At 37.8% G+C, this 20,804-nt stretch overlaps 1 pseudogene; it reads left to right on the top strand.

The window, feature by feature from the left end:
* LOC141350994 (uncharacterized) overlaps positions 1-20,804 on the top strand; it is an 86,361-nt pseudogene that overhangs the window by 35,788 nt on the left and 29,769 nt on the right.

Consider the following 20,804-nt stretch of genomic DNA (forward strand, 5'->3'; position numbering starts at 1 on the left):
GCGTCAGCGCAACTGGCTTCTAAAGGGGATGAGAGATAAGACTCTCATTGGTTTATTGCACGTTACGCCTAAAACACACCCATTACTCATTAGGAAAATATGAACAAGCCTTTTTGACCGTGCGCTCGGCGCACAAAACATTTTTACCGTCGTTAAATTAGCAAAAGTGGTATCGGACACGGCCATTTAGACCGTGCATCGTGCTCTTTGGACAATGTGCTTAGATCGTTAAAATAGGGCCCATAATGTGTTATGTCTTAAGTGAAGGTTTGGTAACTATTAGGGAAAAATATATGATGTGTAACATTATATAAAATCCTTGCTTTACAGTAGATCTTAAAGCTGTTTGTCTTATTTTCAAACAATAAAAGAAAGAAAAAAGATTTTCTAAAATTCCTGTGTGTGCTGAATCTATTATTTTTACCTGTGATTTTAAGGTATTGATGCAGTGATTTTACTTTTGAATCTTCAAAAACCTTTAACTAGATTTTTCTCAAAATTGACTTTGCTGACTCAATAAAACTTTAAACAGGTGTAGCTCTGTCATTTTTTGTCAGATTCCAACAAATCATCGTTTTGATAAGTTTTTTTTTCAATAGAGGATGTCAATATATATATAACTCATTTTTGAAAATGTGCTCATGCCGACTCAATTTGCCAGCACTGGTCACAAATAGAGAGCTTAGGGATGATGTATTTTTGTAGACCAACCCAGATGTTAGCTATACATGGGTTTCCTTGACAAAAAGTAAACAGAGGTTCTAGTCTGATGGCTGCAGGTTGTGACTGAGGTGCCCTTGAGAAAGGCATTTTACCCCGGTTGCTCCGCGGGCGCTGCAGTGATAGCAGCCCACTGCTCCGGGTGTGCATGTATTCACTACTCACTGGGATGGGTTAAATGCAGAGGTCACATTTCAAGTATGGTTTACCATACATTGGCCTTCATGTCTCTTTCACTTAATCGCAAAGAATAAACTCTGCAACCAAGGTTGTAATACTTACACATTTTGTCTATTGAGATAATCTTTACATTTACATGCCCAGGGTTTTTTTTCTCCTAGGGTTTTTTTTAACCTGGGGAGGCAGCCATCTGGGGCTTAACTTAGCTTCCTCTTCCAGACGTTACATTAGGAATACGCTCGCTTATAATTTTAAGTCATAGATGCAGCAAATTTAACTGCTTATGCTATCGTGTATTATGTTGTGCTATCTGTCGTTTCTCTATGCTTTTCACTGCTTCTGTTAATGTAAAGCTGCTTTGAAACGATTAACTATTGTGAAAAGCGCTATATAAATAAAATTGAATTGAATTGAATTAAATGTCTTAAAGACCACCTATTGTCCGATTCACGATTTTACATTTCCCTTGGTGTGTAAGTGTGTGTATTAGCTAGTGCTGTGTTCAAAATATCGATTCAACGATACATCGTCATGGACGCCTGACGATGCGCGCATCGATACCGCATCTTCCGTATCGATTCGGATGCACTTTTTAAAGTAACGTGACCAATCGCTGCTGATGCGTGATCTATATGGAAAGGACGCATGTGTCCCGTGGAGTACGTAGAGTTAAAGGTAGCGGGGTATACTTTCACTTTACGTGTCTGTCTCGCTGGCGCACGTTCTCTCTCTCTCTCTCTCTCCCTCTCTCTCTCTCTCACACGTATTTAAAATCAATGAGTTCACTATGAAAGCGCAGATATCTTAGCCTATACTTATTAGTCGCTCTCTTATAAAACAGTACTAACGCATTAGAGAAGAAACACGACAAAGATTTGCATGTGAAAAGTGTACAACTAGAGAAGAGATACAGAGCTACTTCAAACTATAGCTGTCACATTATAATCTGATTTCTATTAAATAGTATTAAGTCTGACTGCATGTTTACACACACAACATACAGATAATGTGTGTTTTCAGTGTTTCCCACAGGATTTTGAGGAGACTGTGGTGGTGATGACATCACCCGCTAATTAGCATATATGTGATGTCATCATGTTGTGTTTGCATTTGATCTAGTGTTGGCACCTGAAATATGTTTCACTTCTACTCTTTGATCTGCATCTGTATTTGATCTGTATTATATATCAAATTATATGTTAAGCCGAATTAAGCTGTTTTAAATAGTGAAATATAAATGTAAATGGGAATCATGAAAATTCTATTTGTGGGGGCCAGTGTTGATTCTGTGGTGGGCCACCACAAATAAATCAATGTATGGGAAACACTGGTTTTTAACCATAAACCACGCAAACACATTGTATTATACCAAATACACAAAAAAAATTGTTTTTTAGCAATGAAATAGGTGCTTTTTAACATATAGATGGTTTCAGCAGTAACAACATAAACAAGCGGTTTTCGTGGTCAACACGTAACTTCCGGTAAACCCCGCTAAGAATAAATAACCACAAAATCCTTTTAAATAAATTAATTATAAAACAAGCAAAATAAACAACACATAGATTACCTAGGAAATCAAAACATTTGTTATTTTCGACGAGGTTTTTGTTTAAAAGTACAGTTTAGCAACTATACAGACCATTATACAAACAGATACTGGAAGTAAAGTTTCGACCAGAAGCGCAATCACGTCACCGCACGCACGAAACGGTCTATACACTAAACACCATGTTCATGAATGTGGTAGTCATACTAGAAATTTAAAGAACTAACATTAAAAGTTAGTAAAGCGAACCACACTTTACTCTCACCAACATCATCAACATCAAGTTTTTTAACAACTCTTTCAAACATTATCAAATTTTGTTTTAATATTTTAAAACATGTTCCCTGATAAGGAAATGTGGATGAAGCTTTTTGGGGATTTGTACCGTCATTGTTTTTTAGATTTTCATTCGTGACAAAGTCCCCAACAATGTCCGTTGTCCCATGTAGCAACTTTGAAAGACACATAAAAAGTCCTGGCAAGCTGACAAGCTAGGCAATATCGCATTCATAATCGCAGGTGAACTACGGCTTTGTGTAGTAACCCTTACGAAAATTAACCATGTTTTTTTTTTTGGTGTATTGATTACTATAAGCAAAACCATCTGTTTACTACACTAACCATGGTTTAACTATGGTTTGGAATTTTTTTATTTTAGTAATGCTGCTCCACCTGAAAGCAGGTGATGCCGATTTACCAGTAATCAAGGAAACGCCTTTACTGACGAGACGCGGTACAACGGTATCTTGGAGCCCTACCATTGACTTTGAGGCCACATTTACACATAGCCGGGTATTTAGAGAAATGAATATTTCCCCGCCTCTGTTTTAAATAATAACATCGTGCACACGTATAGTTTTCAAAAAAGTTGTCATTTTCATCAACCCTCATGAATACCTCGTTAACTGTTTCACCGCCAGTGTTTTTTAGAAAAGTTGCCAGCCAGCGCCAGCGTTTTTCATGATTTTCACCAAAGTGTAATGCCTTCCAGAAAATGTTCTTCTTTAAATATATAAACATGCAATATACCAAATGAAAGAACAGACCCTCTGCTTTTAAACAAAAAAAAACGTTTCATCCTACCTTCAGTGGTTCTTAATAAGCTGTAATAAGCTTTTGAATATGGGTAGGTTTCTGCAAAAACACCACATTTTGAGCAAAAAGCAGAGATAATTCCATTTTTGTGACGGACTTTTCATAGAGATCCCATTCGGTGCGATCTTTAAAACAGACACGGACATGCAGCTGCTTGCCATAGGGCAATACTTCCGGTTTTAAAAAGTTGCGGAAGGGTGGATAATAGCGGTATTGCGGAAAGACGGAAAATCTCGTCATTGGCGGGGAAGCGTTTTCTCTTAATTGACGAGATATCTCGTCAATGGCGGTGAAAGAGTTAAGTGCCATAATAACTATGCCAAACCTAGGCAGTGTAGGGAGAGGAATAAAGCCATGCAAGCCAATCAAAATGCTCAGAATCGACACCAACGAATAACACGAGCGACTTCCTGTTTCTTTCATAGGGCGCTCACATGACTTTAAGCATTTTGTGGCGCATAATGTGCAGTTTCTCCCAGTTGACACAGCAACACATAACCGGGTTATCAGAAATCTCCACTTTGGCCGGAGGTTTTAGAAAATATCGGTTTCTGTGATAAAAACAGGCTTTTCGTGTAAATGAAAGGCCAAACCGCAGGGAAATATCTGTGTTTTTCCTTTGTGTAAACGGGGCATGCGACCACAGAACTAAATGTGCTAAAATGCTAGCGCAATTATGGGTTTGCATACAAAAATACATCATCCCTTCAGCTCTCTATATTGGTTCAGTAATATGCTTTTAAAAGAATGGCTCTTTGTGTGAAATCTTGGATAGACTTTGCACTTAGCTTGCCGTGATGGATACTGTGATTGCTTCATACCTTCTATGGGCATTGCCATTTATTGCATTATACTGTGATTGTCTTGATAAAGCCATTTGGATCTCATTTTTCCAGACATTTTTCCAGTTTCTACAGCATCATATTATCTGGGTTAGATCAAAGAGCAATAGATTTCCAATAACATTCCCAGAAAGCCATAGATTACTAATCTGCTGAATGAGCTGGCAGCTAACCGATCCACCACCATCTCTATTTGTTCTTGGGTCAGTCTTGAAACATTTGACAGCTCATTAACGGACAATGTGTAGTTTTTTAAGTATTTTATTAGTCAAAATCAATGTCTTTATTCATAAATATGTCCTCATTGGTGTCAAACGACCTCTGCCAATAATTTGACTTTTCTTTGTAAGCTTACAATTTCTTCTCTTTATTTACATTGAACGGGTAAGTCCAAGAAGGCTTCCATGTCGTTCCGCCATATTGAAAAAGTATAATAGCAGAGAGGGACAAAAAGCACTAGCTTACCACAACGCGTTTTCGTTCAGAACACGTGAACCAGCTGAAACGGACAAGGAGGTCAGTGAGAACATGAGAACATAACGGCTGTCGTAGTTGCAACACGCATTTGGAAAAGCGAGGCGCTAGAGAGCACTATTCGTTTGAATGTAAAATACAATTTCACCACTAGATGGGGGAAAATCCTACTTACTGTCCCTTTAAGGGAAAGCATAGTCCACAGGCATCCATAGCTTTGAAAGTGTGCATTATAGTTAAGCTGTTAAGCGTTGAATCAAGATACTGTAGACATCAAGTGATCAAACCTGCTCGAAGTGACCACGTGTAAGAATTGCTTTTTAACTACACAAGACCAAGAAAATAAGGAAGCCAACTTTAAAAGCTTCAGTCAGCACAATTTTTGTCTTTCTACACACACACAGAAGTCTCAGATCAGTAGCATTCAGGGATTTGGACACATCTCCATTGACTCTTTTATAGTGCTGACCACAAAGGAACAAAAGCAACCTTAGAAAATGATGACAGATGACAGTCGGACAGATGAGGTGTCATTTATGTGACCTTCCATGCAGCTATTCAAAGTGTGCTGATCATCATATCTTGTTCAAGGAGGTGGGAATAAACCTTCACTGCAGATATATTCACTACTATCCTCTTTCTCATTTTATTGCTACAGGGAATCGCTGCCTCGGCACGGTCAAAAGGGAACCATAAACAGAGAATTTTCTTGACTGTGTCCTTCGGTGGAATCAAGATTTATGATGAGAGATCAGGGGTGAGTGGAGCAACCAATTCGTCCAATTGCTTTACACATGTACTTTGAATGTACTTTTATAACATTTAACTGTATTTTTTGTTATTGAAGTCCGATTATAGTGCTTATAGTCATGATTTCGCACACATTTGTCATCATCTCTTCAACCCTATACAATAAAATTGCTACCATACCTTTAAGACGTCTATATGTAAATGTCTTTGTTATGAGTCCATTCTACATACTGTAGTTTATAGTACCATTGCATGAAAATAGCATTAGCAATGACTATGTTTAGAGGTGAGTTGGAACTAGAGGTCTTCTCAGGTCCAAAGAAATGTACCCGACACGAAATGACCCGAATCACTTTTTACCTAAACCCGACATGCAAAAGTTTTACTTTATTTGAAAAAAGACCCAACCTGAGACAAACCCAAGAAAATGAAACTCAAATTCGACCCAAACCAGTGGAATTTTTTTATCCTGACAGTACCCGGATTTAAACTTCACCACACACCAGTGCCCACTGCTCCATTTATTTTCATTGTTCATCGTTTGTTCCTTTGGTGTCATTTGCCAATGACACCAACGTAACCGCTTAAATGTGCATTTAAAATTGATTGACATATCTGTCTCAATGAAAATTAACCTACCGCCAGCCATAAAATGTCACAAGCGCTCTTTGCAAACAGAAGGGGGGTTGGAAAAGGACTCGATGCACGCACGAGAGATAGTTTGTGTCGTCTCGGGTCCGTTTGGCAAAAACAAATTCGTTTAAATAACTCCATGCCGCTAATATTATACTAGACTTGTGTCTGAGGTGAAACTGAGCAGGGCTCAGGTCGAACATCAGGTTTTTGGATCTAGAGGACCTTTATTTGGAAACTTGACTCAATAATGCTTTTAAGTTTGTTACCAAGATAAATTTACCTTAAAATAGTGCCTTTGCGTCCCATGAAGCTCAGTAAAACAAAATCAAATATAGGCACAACATTTGGCACCTATTATGCAGAATCCACTTTTAAAAGGTGTTTGGACATAAATGTGTGTTTGCAGTGTGTGAACTCAACAACCCATGATAAAAAATTCACCCTCTGCTACTATTTTAATCTCTATTAAACTAAAGCAGTCTCATTGGACATGCTGTTTTGATTCTCTTGTTATTGTGATGTGACAATGATAAAACCCCGCCCACAACCACTGACTGACTGGTTAATTTTACCCAAAAGTTTTCTAAATGTGTTTATTATCACATTGTAGCACTAATGCGGCTAAATTTACTATTGTCCCAGACTGTATTCACAGGAATCAGACCTATTTTAACCAAAAGCGCTCACTGTCTGTTGATGTAGTAAGGAGCTGTAGCTCATTTGCATTTAAAGGTACATGCACAAAAATAGTGCATTTTGGACATCCTATAAAAATTATTTAGTTATATCATATATAGTTATTTTGAGTTAAACTTCACAGACACATTCTAGGCACACATGAGACTTAATATTACATCTTGTAAAAATGAGCATAATATGCGCCCTTTAAAACAAACTGGTTATTTGAATATTGACCTAGACAACAGGCCACATTCACCCTATGCGATGAAGTTATAACACTATCAATCTACAGGTCTTACAACACCACCACACTGTCCACGAGATCTCCTACATTGCCAAAGACACAAGAGACCATCGCGCCTTTGGCTATGTGTGCGGAAAGAAGGGCAACCACAAGTTTGTGGCAGTCAAGACGAGCCATTCGGTTAGTGCTTTTTGTTTGTTTACTAACATTATAGTCTTAAGGGTTAAAAGCTGTTATACTCATTTGCCTTTTTATTGTAGGCAGAGCCAGTTATATTAGACCTGCGTGACCTGTTCACCCTGGTCTATGACATCAAACAAAGGGAGGAGTCACAAAAGAAATCTCAGAAAGATCAGAAACACTGTGAGCATGCCATCTATCAGGTAGGACCTAATAACAAAATCTAATGTCAACACAGACACTTGTCACTTCAAAGCATAAAATGAGTTAAATTGCAGTACAATTGTAGTGCACAATACATCTGCGCCAAAGCCTGTTAAACTCAGTAATGTAATTTGCATTTTATTCATCCTTAAATTGTTAAATATAGTTTATTTATTTCAGCATGTCAAAATCATTTCATTATCTTTATACACGCATGCTGTAACCACTAACTTTACGTAGGGCTGTCACAATGAATAATAATCGTCTCACACCACAATGATTGCACATCTCTTTTAAAAACACAAGGGGGAGCTGCAGCGCCTGTATAAACGAGACAGTATAAGATAGCGCTCCTTAACTGACAGTGTAACGCAATTGGTATGGTATAACGCATTTTAATGGTTTTGCCTCATAACCCAGCAAGCAATTTTGGGTTTAAAAGACGTCTAATAGTTATCCAAACACATATCCGTCCAAATGGATGTTTGTGAAAATCTAACTGTACGTTCACACCGCTGCTGGTGAGAGCGTCAAAAAATGCTCTGGCTGCCCTTCCAAACGACGCTATCCACCTTTTTCTCCAACGCAGAAGTAAGTGATGTGACGTATTTCCTTTCCAGTCCAAGACTTCCGGTTCAATAGCCAGCCGGTAGAAAACAGTGTAGTGGGAGCATGTATAAAACATAATTTACACAGTTAATATTTACTACATCTGCCATGTATGAACCACTGTGAGGATGAAATTAAGAAGTGGCTTGATATATGAAGATATATTCAATTAGTTTGTGTTGTTGATCAGAGATGACAGGTCTTCAATGCACAAATATAAAAGCACAAAGACATACCAGTATCTTTACAATAAGAAAGTCAGATGAGTAGTTTGTACATGGAATATACAGAGACTTTTTGTTTTTAACCTTTTCACCGGATGGTTTAAAATGTCACAACTGTCCCTCTGGTGTGAGTTTTTTTAAACAGTCATTTTTAATGGACTTGTTTATGGCAACACGTCGAGCTTCACGCGGTCCGACACAGTCAGCAGTTTCATTCAACACATTGATCAAACCATAATAAACATATTAAACTACTCCATGTATTGAGTATTGTTTTTATTTATGAAAATATTATTACATCGCTTCTTACGCACTAGTTGGAGACATGAGCTTATGTAATGATTTGCTTACTTTATAAAGTATTTGCTTTTTCATTTAAAAATAACAGGTAACACTTTACAATAAGGTTCATTAGTTAACAACATTAATTATTAACTAATAATGAACTGCACTTATACAGCATTTATTAATCTTTGTTGATGTTAATTTCAACAATTACTAATACTTTAATAAAACCTTGTTAACATTAGTTAATGCACTGTGAACTAACTTGAACAATCAATTAAACCTTTCTTTCTATTAACTAACATTAACAAAGATGAATAAATACTGTAACAAATGCATTGCTCATGGTTTGTTCATGTTAGTTAATACATTAACTTATGTTAACTAATGAACCTTATTGTAAAGTGTTACCAAATAACAAAAGTATTTTGTATTGTAAAAGGCAAACACATTACAAACTATTATAAACATTACCTAAGCAGATTATGTTGTATAGATTCTGTGCTGTAATCGTATTTTTGTAATAATATTTAGTAGCAGAATAAATAAATCGGCTAAATTAGCATATTTTTATAAGCTTAAAGGTGCTCTAAGCAAATCTGTGTGACATTACTTTTTGTTGATGTTTGAACTGTTTTCAAACAAACGGCGCGTAGCTAACTCCTTCCCCTCCCTTCCGTGCTTTCATGAACATGCCTAACCCCCACCCCCAAATCCTTCGTGTCGTTTATTGGCTGTAACACTTTGTTATCGTTTCTGATGGTAGGTTTGGCCACTTTGTTGTTTGTGCAGTTTGTGGAGCCTATAGGCTGCCTACAGAGATCGCGTTTTTTACAGTTTTATCAGCGGACAGGCAGCAAGCAGATAGTGAGGAGATGTTTGCTGTATGTAACAAAAAAATTTTATGGTCTAAAACGCATGAATTCGCTTAGAGCACCTTAAATATTAATTGTTTTTAAACAATTATTGTATTTATTGCAGTTTCTATGAAAGGTTTTTCTGGATGGATTTATCATGATGGCATGGACGCCACATTCACATTCAGTTCTTGTGCATGGATTATTGTTAAAACAAATGTTTTGTAGAGACTTTCTGTGTTTGTTTTAGCAATTATGGAAACCACTCAATGCACAAATTATGTCGGTCTTCCTGGATTTCATAATAAACATTAAACAGCCAGTCAAAACGGCACACTTTAGTGGCTCACCGGAAGTCATAAACTGGAAAGCTCACAGATAGCGCCGCCCACATTTACGTCAAGAAACAGGTGGATAGAAAAGGAGTAGCAGCCAGACACTCTAACGCTCGAATGCATTCTCTGGAATCCTCTTAAGTGGAGGTTTCTGCGTTCCGACTGGTTGCCGCCGAACCGCGTCATAGCTTATTACCATAAAGTTGAGCTGATTTCAACTCTCCTCGACACTCACACCGTCCAAGACACGTCACACCGCTGCCAGCCGGGGCTCACCGCCGGCTCTCATTAAAAATGAATGAATTCCGGCCACTTTGACGCTCTCACCGGTGTTGAACAATAAACAAATATTATTGTTTTTTTAAGAACCCTCCCTCCTCCATTTGTTTAGTATTATTGCTTTTAGTTTTTGCCTTTTAATTCACAGAATTTCCACAAAGTAAGTTGTTTCCAAAAACTTGGGTGCTTTTTTTTCCCATCCATAACATATATGTATCCCTCATCTAAAATAGAAAACATGAGTATAGACTGATATTATTCTGATGTCTTGACTCTTATTCTCCAGAGTTTAAGAAACAGATGGTTCAATATATTAGTAATAAATGTATTCTTTGAGAAATTATATTACCAGTTTTGACTGCAAATGTCACGTTCATAACCCTGGAATTGCTCTTCTGATATTTCAAATTTCTTTACCACCATACTGTATATTTTTGCTTGTTTATCTCCATGGCTGACACAGACCATTCTGGAAGATGAGATTGATGATCCTGTTTATCAGGTGAGAGAGATTCACACTTTAAAAGCATCAGCAGTTACTCTGTACTCTGTATGTTGCTTTTATAAAGAATAGACATATTCTGCTTGATATGATTATCATTTAACCCCTTCATTTCAGTGTTTTTGATATTGTCATTGCTAGTGTATTGATATGCAGTCATGTTGTGTTGTTTTGTGTGTGTTTTAATCATACGCAGTCACAATGGATGTACTCTGATCTTTAAAACCCTGTGCTCACACTGAAAACAGACAAACATAACTGTTTTTTTTACTTTCATACCTCTCACCAGCCCGCTAAAGATAGAAACTCAGTTTAGTTTAGCTGTAAAGCTTTTGCATCAATTTGCAATAGAAATCCAGTGTTTTTATCTATTTTGTACTATGTACCTATTACAATTTATTTATTTGATAAACGGGAAAATGAAATAATATATTGCATTTCGTCGCTGCCCGATGAAACTCACGTATGTCCAAAACGGTTACTTTTCAGGAAGTGAAAAAACAGCGTATTTCAAAAGCAGTTGAATGTAGCGTTGTCATACTTGGTACGGTATGTTTACATGTAACCATATTCTTGCAAGTGTAATGATATAATCCACATTTGACCAAATTGAGTTTAAATGGACATACGTGCATATTTTATAGTAACGGTGGTCGATACGCGTTCTTCGAATCATTAATTAGAATGGCCAAGTCGCATTTCATATTGACAGATGAATACACTCGTTTATTAAATAGCCTACGTCTTAGTTTATTAAATATGCTTAGTTTATTTAATATTAATTATACATTTATTAAATGTCTCTTGTAAACTATGAAGGGACAATGAATCAATACACTGACATGGTAATGCTACACAGATACTTTGTTTGCACAGTCCTACCGTAATTTTGTCACTCCTAGACGTACGTCTGGCGTCAGGGGGGAAATGTTTACCTCGATGAAGGAAAATCATTGTCTCACCAGGCTATATTTATTCGGCTATCCAGTGCTGAGCTTCGATGAAACTTCACGAGACCGGCGAGATGCTTCCACAGGACGGGAGATACACGCGGCGTGATTGACAGCTTTGACACCAAATGGATATACGTGAAAATCAGATGACATGAACTTTTCATTGGCCATTTAGATATGTGAAGCATATTGTATACGGAAATGAACCTGGACATTCAATCTGTCGAAAAATCTCAAAATCGGCAAAATGGACATACGTGGTTTTCAGCGGACAGCGACGATTTGATCAATCTGTTCAACATTTTTTGAATCCTAAATGAAATAAAGATGGATTCACTTAATTTTTATATTTATTTATATTTATTTAGGTAGTGCTGAATGTTGTTGTCTATGTTTGATTGGTTCCCTATGGGGCCTCTCTCATTTTCTTTCTTAACTCCTCATAGTACATTGTGTTTGAAGCCGGACACGAACCCCTCCGTGGCCACCAATCAGAAGAGAGCGTTTACCAGGTACTTTGTTACACCCCTCTCTTCTCTACTGATATAAAAAAAGATTTCGAGATTGTTTCCTCTAAATTTGAAGAAAAAAAATCATTCTATAACATTATTTCCTCGATGAAAGAACATGAACTGTGGATTAGTCGGTCAGATAAAAAGTGTTTTATTAAATCCCTACAAAAGACAAGATACAAATCGCATACAGTAACAGTATACAACCCAAAAAAATTTTATATTTGTTAATGATATTGTCATAAACTGTGTACTTATTATAATAAAATTAAATAATCTAATTATCATCAATATGTGACCCATGCATGCAAAATGAGTCGGACTGCACACCATTTAATTTTGAGCTACAGGCAAAAGTAAGTAAAAATGTCGATTTTGATCAAATTTGAAGTTTTTGTCAAAATTAGCACATTAAGTCTATAGATTCCAAAGCTTTAAATTGTCATTAAACATATAAAATAATCTTTGTACACTCTAAAAAATGCTGGGTTGTTTTTAACTCTGGGCTGGGTCACTATTGGACACTGCTGGTTTAAAATGACCCAACAGCTGGGTTGTTATAACCCAACTGCTGGGTTGTTTCAACATGGTTGATTAACAATAACCCAACAGTTGGGTTAAAACAAACCAGCAGTTGGGTCATTTTAACCCAGCAGTGTGTTCTGTCCAATAGTGACCCAGCCCTGGGTTAAAAAACTACCCAGCATTTTTTTGAGTGTATGTTTTCTGAGAGGTGTACAGTCCTAAATGCTAAATCTAATACAAACAGGGTTCCCACGGGTTCTTAAAATCCTTGTTAGTTTGTGAATTCCGGGGGGGGGGGGGGGATTCAAGGCCCTGGGAAGCTTTTGATAATATACATACATAGATATAGGTCATTGAAAGTGCTTGAATCAATTTTATTAAGTTATTATTATTTATTATTTAAGTTATAATTATTTAAGTTTTTTTTTTTCTGGAAAAATCCATTCCCTGTGTAGTTTAGGATAATATCATAAAAATTCAAATTTGTGTGCTAAACTGTTCGCTTTAAATGCTTATATCTTCTGTATGCGAATGTTGAGTCATACCAAAATGCTTTTTTGCGTAGTTGTGTTTGACACATGAAAACGTCTCGGGTTACGTATGTAACTGTTGTTCCCTGAGAAGGGAACGAGACGCTGCGTCTCCCTTGCCATACTTCTTGCGTCTCTGTAACGCCGTCTTTGGCAATATTTCAGATAGTGATATACTTCCTGGCTCACCCTGTCTTTGTCGTTAAGCCTCATCATTGTTTGAATTTGATATAAACATTCAGACGCACTTACCCCTGGAAGCGTCCCCAAAGTGTCACTTGCCCTTGAAAGGTAACTGTAACAATGTATCTTAAAAGGTAACACGATGTAACCTTGCTCTCACTTGAAATGTGTCCTCACATTTAGTCCTTGAATTTGAGGGTATTGGACCTGGAAAGTCCTTTAAAGGTCCTTAAATCTGAAGTTAAATAAGGTGTGGGAACCCTGTACAAAGATGCGTGTCCATCTACATGCGTGTGACATTTTGTTTTCGGTTTAAAAACATGCAGGAATTAGAAAATAAAGTGCAGGACTTGCTCAATGTTAAAAGAGTTATTAAGAGAGATAAGACATGAAAACGATCTTCCTCGCGCTGACTGACAGATACGAAGCATGCACAGACGTGCGGGCGCGTAACCCTGATATATAGTCTACACAGAAATACAGTTTTAAAAATATCTGTTTTAACAGTTTATAATCTGTTATGTCTTAAGTGAATTTTGCTTATGAACCCTCAAAAATGTTTAACTAGATTTTTCTCAAAACTGATGTTGCTGACTTTGACAACTTTAAACTGTTTAGCGTCGCCGTCCCGAATACGGGACACCTAAGTTTGCAATAATATTCTTGATGTAAATTTTAATCTATCACTACAAACTATATATCGTTGGAAAGGTCTAAGCCTCCAGAATAGACATTTCAGCAGTGTTTTATAAAATAAATTATGTAGGGAGAGTAATTGATTCATTTATGAAGAGAGTGTGCCTCAAAACATTTATTTTCTGCTAAATGTCACTGTCCCACCAGCAGGACGACTACATTTACTTCAGTGTTTGCATATGAATTCTTACCTAATCATGACAAACTGTATATTGTTTGAAAGGTCCAAGAGTGTAGATTTAACTCAATAGGGTGGGGTGACGCTTAAAAGGTTAAACAGGTGTAGCTCTGTCATTTTTTTTTCAGATTTCAACAAATCATACATCATTTTGAAGTTGTTTTAATAGTAAAAATGTAAAAATATAAATAACACATTTCTGACTCATTATGCCAACATTGGACACACATAGTAATTAAAGGGGCCATGGCACAATACTTTTTTAAGATGTCAAATAAATCTTTTGTGTCTCCAGAGCACATATGTGAAGTTTTAGCTCAAAATACCATATAAATAATTTATTATAGCATGTTAAAATTGCCACATTGTAGGTGTGCGCAAAAATATGCCTATTTTGGGTGTGTCCTTTAAAATGCAAATGAGCTGATGAAATTCAAACAATGATCACAATGATGGTGGTTTGTCAATTGTGCTTTTCTCTGCACTAAATGGCAGTGCTGTGATTGGATAGTGCAGATTAAGGGTGGTATTATTGTAATAAGAGCTCCTTATGACATCATAAGGAGAGCCAAATTTCAACGACCTATTTTTTCATGTGCTTGTAGAGAATGGTTTACCAAAATTAAGTTACTGGGTTGTTTTATTTTTCAAATTTTCTGGGTTGATAGAAGCACTGGGGACCGAATCATAGCACTTAAACATGGAAAAAGTCAGATTTTCATGCCATGGCCCCTTTAAAATTAAAATTAGTAAAGGTAATTCAATAATTTATTAGTTTATTTTGAGCTTAGATTTTAAATACATTGTATATGTAAATATTTGTGTAGCGCAGTAAGTTTTTTTATGTTTTTATAATTTATTATAATTTTTAGGTCCCCACAAGTCAACAGAAAGAAGGGATCTATGACGTTCCGAAACGCCATTTTAAGACTGTAGGTGTTCCTGAACATTCACCCAACCTTCCCCTCCTCATTCCTCCCTTAAACAAACCTCTCAGTCTTCTTCTCCTTCCGTATTTAAAAACTTTCCTGAATCCCATAAGAAGAAAAGTTATTAATTCGCAAATTGTCCTCGGTTCAAATCTCATAGCACAAACTTTATGAAAGAGAAATGGGTGAGGGGATAACAAACAGTGGCGCTTGTGAGAGGTTTGTTTATGGGCTTCATCTCTTATGTACGGCATTTTTGAACAAAGAGATTTTTTTAATGAAAGCTGTAAGAAATCAAATTCATGATTGGTGGTTACAAAAGTACTTTCATGATTGCATGGAAAGTCATCATAAAGAGGAAACTCATGTCATTTTCACCATCAGTGTAAAGTTTATTTTTTGTATAACCATTAAGCTTTAAAGGGAAATAAAGAAGCAGGCATTTATTGTAAAATCCCAACCAGAGATTTGCTTTCAGTAAAACGAATCCATGATGAACTGTTGCTATCAGTCCATTTCACAAAGTGTTATTGCTTGTCTGTTCATTCAGTTGGAGCCTATCGAGTGCCCGGAGACGTCTTTACATAAATCTCCAGCGCTCAATGTTTGCTCACAAATGCCAAACATTGATCCTTCTTGATGTATGAGCACTCAAGCCATCTGCTGTGATGTGAAAAAGTCTGCATTAGGTTTTTTTTTCTGACCATGACCGTTGTGTTAATTTATTTTTTGCACGTGTATTGGGTTCTGACTGCATGAACACTAATATTAGTTCTTATCCATCTGATCATTCACACTGTTTGTGTTTAAATGTGTCACCTGATTGCCATTGTGGTGTATCTAAAGCTGCTTGTAATGTTGAATGGCCACACACCTCAATGTAAAGCAGTGCCCACGGGTTAAACTAATCTTCAAGTCCATCTCTGACTGTGTTTCAGAATATAAACCAGTTCGATCTCTTCGGTGACATGGCCACTCCTCCAGATATTCTTTCAGTAAGTAAACCTCAGGAGATCCATTCACAGTCATTTGTTCAGTCTTAAAATAAGACAAGAGATATGTGTCTTTAATTTTCTGAATAATGAAAATTTGCTGTTAAAGGTGCACTGTGTAAATTTTAGCGACATCTAGTGGGGGATGTTCCTCCCTTTCCTTGCACATAGAGAAGCTACGGTAGCCACCACTGGACAAACATTCTGTCATCTCGGATGACATTTGCTGCATCCCAAATCATCTAATTACATACTATATAGTAGGCGAAAAGCAATAGGCAAGGCGAATATTATGTTTGAATTCATAGTATTCGAAAAACAGTAGGCGAAAAGACGACCTTCTACTTGCGGCAAAATCCTGACATTTTCATCCCGGGAGAGGAGTTGCCCAACGAAGAAGAAGATGGAGATGCGTTGTTTTATTCAAAAATGTCCGAAAATGGTAACGCGGCTCTATTCAAATGCAAATATATATATTATGTTGCAAACTGTAACTGCTCACTGGATGACACAAATAGCTAGTTGTCCGCACAGTGAAAACAAAACTAAATCCACTTTATCCATTAGTGGCTAATGACTCAATGAACTAAGCTAGGTTATGTAAGCAAATGACATCACATATTGCCTAAAAATAATCCAAAACAGTCACTCAACAATTGACAGATATAGCAAATAATCTAAGAGGCTGTTTACACTTTGCATTAAAGGAATATTCCATTTTCTTAAAAGAAAAATCCAGATAATTTACTCACCACCATGTCATCCAAAATTGATGTCTTTCTTTGTTCAGTCGAGAAGAAATTATGTTTTTTGAGAAAAACATTGCAGGATTTTTCTCATTTTAATGGACTTTAATAGAGCCCAACATTTAATACTTAACTCAACACTTAACAGTTTTTTTCAACGAAGTTTCAAAGGACTATAAACGATCCCAAACAAGGCATAAGGGTCTTATCTAGCAAAACGATTGTCATTTTTGATAAGAAAAATAAAAAATATCCACTTTTAAACTTCTCGTCTAGATCCGGTCGTGATGCGCCAGCGTGACCCCACGCAATACATCATGACGTCAAGAGGTCACAGAAGACGAATGTGAAACTCCGCCCCAGTGTTTACAAATGTGTTGAAAGAGGACCGTTCTGACGTTGTTGTATGTAAAATTATACTAATTAATGTCTTTGTGTCAGTTTATTGTTTACAATGGTCCGCAAATGTGCGTTTTATATATATAACACGTGACCTCCCTACGTCACCACGCATTTACGTTAGGTCGCGCTGGACCGGACCTAGACGAAAAGTTGTGGTTTAAAAGACCATATTTTTAATTTTTTTTGTCAAAAATGACAATCGTTCCGCTAGATAAGACCCTTATGCCTCGTTTGGGATTGTTTATAGTCCTTTGAAACTCCGTTGAAAAAAACTGTTAAGTGTTGAATTAAGTTTTAAATGTTGGGCTCTATTAAAGTCCATTAAAATGAGAAACATCCTGCAATGTTTTCCTCAAAAAACATAATTTCTTCTTGCTGAACAAAGAAAGACATCAACATTTTGGATGACATGGTGGTGAGTAAATTATCTGGATTTTTCTTTTAAGAAAATGGAATATTCCTTTAACATGCGTTTTCGTCGATCGGATCACAAGTGGACGACGTTAATGCCAGGTGTAAAAGGCATTCAAAACGTTTTGAGCTCGTCCACTTTTGACCACTTTCAACCACATTCAGAGGTAGTTGAAAACCCTTTCGATCGGATTGAATGTGTTCGAACAGCCACACGCGACTGCCTTCTCTCCGCCCATTTATCTAATATGAGGTACTGAACACAATGTTTTGCATCTTTCTTGACTTCTGGCACGAACACACTGTGTACATCTGTTTTTAGTCTTTCATTGATAAAACTAAAGCGGCTGATCTCCACATAGTTTCATAGTTTCAAGTGTGTGAAAGTTGCGTGATCTTATTTCATCAATTACGCTAAAATATCAGAGAAAGCTTTAACATATACATGTACAAAACACTGTGCAGCATGTTTACTTGCAACAAAAGCAGTGGACTCCGACATAATATTAGTTCACGTCCATATGATCTTATCATTACTCCCGCTAGCCCATTGTCTCGACAAACCACCTCCTCACAGTATTCAGGACGGAAGCTGTCAAAAGTGGACAAAAGAGACGGATTTAAATACCAGGTGTAAACGTGACGTGTCTCTCTCGTCCACTTGTGATCCGATCGATGAAAAGACATCTTAATACCAAGTGTAAACAGCCCCTTAGTCACCTTATTCCGTCCCTCACACTTTAAATTTTTCGCTCTTCTGCATTTTGTCATCCAACTTTGACACAGCATATCCGTGTAGTTAGGAGATTGTTTATAGTTCACTATAACTTTAGCGAAGTGACAAATAACGGTAATGCTGTAAATGTTTTAAATTAAGAGCTCGGAGAAAACTTCATACCATGCTTGGATGGTCTCATATTGTCCCATCCATCATCATTGTTAACGTAGGTAGACCATATGAAGAAGTGGCCACGGACGCTAACCTCTTGGGACCATGTGTATACTGCATGATGTTACAACCAGATATCAAAAGTAAATGTATTATTATAATTATCCTCTGATCTGATTGTTGTCACAGATGCCCGCATCACCTGCTAACACTCTGGATCCCGGAAGAAGACGACGCCGTCATCCTCCAGAATTCTTCACCCATTTTAGTCCACCAGCGGTGCCCTCAGGTACAGTACTGTTGCTATAGCAACTGCCATCTCCTGTTTCCTAAGTTACACAGATATTTTGAAAAACATATCATTCATTAAAGGTCGGTCACCTTTAAAGGGAACCTATTATGTAAAATCCACTTTTACAAGGACATAAATGTGAGTTGGCAGTGTGTGAACACAACTAGCCTACAGTGAAATAAAATTGTTTTTAATCCTCATTAAACCAAAGCAGTCTCATAAGACATGCTGTTTTGATTCTCGTGTTAATGTGATGTCACACAAAGTCCTGCCCACAGCCAATTTAATTTTACTGAAAAGCTTTCCTGAATCTGTTTATTAGCACATTGTAGCGCTAATGCAGCTGAATATGCTATTATCTCAGACTGTATTTACAAGGATAAGATCTTTTTTTACATAAAGCACTCACTGTCTGTTGGTAAGGAATGAGGAGCTGTAGCTCATTTGCATCTAAAGGTACACACATGAAAACAGCACGTTAAAATAGTGGCATTTTGGATATGATATAATAAATGATCCGTGGGGTGTTTATGAGCTGATACTTCACAGATTCATTCTGGGCACACCTGACACTTATAAAACATCTTTAAAATAAATGCAATTCTTCTGGATTGTATCACAGGGTATATGACCATGGGTGCTATCCAGGCAGCCCATTGGGCTCAACAGTCCTTTGCTGCTCAGGCTGCACCGATGGCCTTCGGGGTCCAGGCGCCGTTGCAGATGGCTCAGATGATTCCAGGAGGTCAGCCGGTGATCTGGGGTCAGGCCAATCTCTTTCACTCCCCAGCCACTGGCCAGCAGCAGTGGGCCTTCGTGCCAGCTCAGACGGTGGGTATGGGGCCTCATCAGATTCCCGCCGCTGTGCTTCAGGGCCTGGTGCCCATAGCTGCCATGCGGCCGCACTCCTGTGAACCCCCCGACACGTCGTCAGCCGTTACGAGCCCTCAGCACTTTGTGGACTCTGCTCTGCGGCACGGCAGATCTAAAGACACCCTACACGAAGATCCTCAGGAAGAGGCCATAACGGGTCACGTTAATGCAGAAACAATTTTAGGTTCTGCACAGGCTGCTGGGAAACAGGACGTGGATGAGCTGGATCTTACACAGATGAGTTTGACTTCAGTATCATCTATGTCACCGTCCACGAATGCTTCTTGTGAGTTATAAACATTACTTTACCTTAGGGATGCACCGAATCCAGATTTTTTAGGTTCGACCAAATCCCGAATCCACCGTTTAAGATTCGGCCGAATCCGAAACCGAATACCGAATCCTACTCGCATCCTTATTCCATTAACACAGTAAAACACATTAATGAATTATACAACGTCCACCGCAGTGTATTTTTCATTTTATTTAAATTTAACTGTACATTATGCCAGGATGACAAGTTGGAAAACTATTTTGACAATTGCCATAAGCCTATGCATAATGAAAGCGATGCGTTGCGACACGCTCGTTTTTCCAATAGGCAAGCAGCTCCGCGCTGAAAACTATATTTAACTTTGAGTGAGAAGCTCCGCTCGTCAATGTCAGTTTTCACAAGGCCGTCTAATTACAGTGGAGGAGGGGCGGGATATTACCACAGCAACCAACCGGCTCACAGCTGAAGCGTCACAGCTACCAAGCGCTCGGCTAAAAAACAGCTGGCATTTGGCGTCCTCAAGGCGTTTTCAGCCGTGTTTAAAAGTTTTGGTGTGTCTAGCCCCTAAGGCTCACCGAAAGAAAAAGCTCATCTCCACGTCAGCACCCGATGTGTGTAATCAACGGCCGCGTGACGTCGACCAGCATAGCGCAAGCCTAGGGTTCGGTTCGGTTCGGTGAAAAAAAAATCTAGGATTCGGCCGAACCCGAACCCCGTCAAAAAGCCCAGTATTCGGCCGAATCCGAATTCGGTGCATCCCTACTTTACCTCAC

The sequence above is a fragment of the Misgurnus anguillicaudatus genome, chromosome 2 (assembly GCF_027580225.2).
Source record: "Misgurnus anguillicaudatus chromosome 2, ASM2758022v2, whole genome shotgun sequence".
Lineage (NCBI taxonomy): Eukaryota > Metazoa > Chordata > Actinopteri > Cypriniformes > Cobitidae > Misgurnus > Misgurnus anguillicaudatus.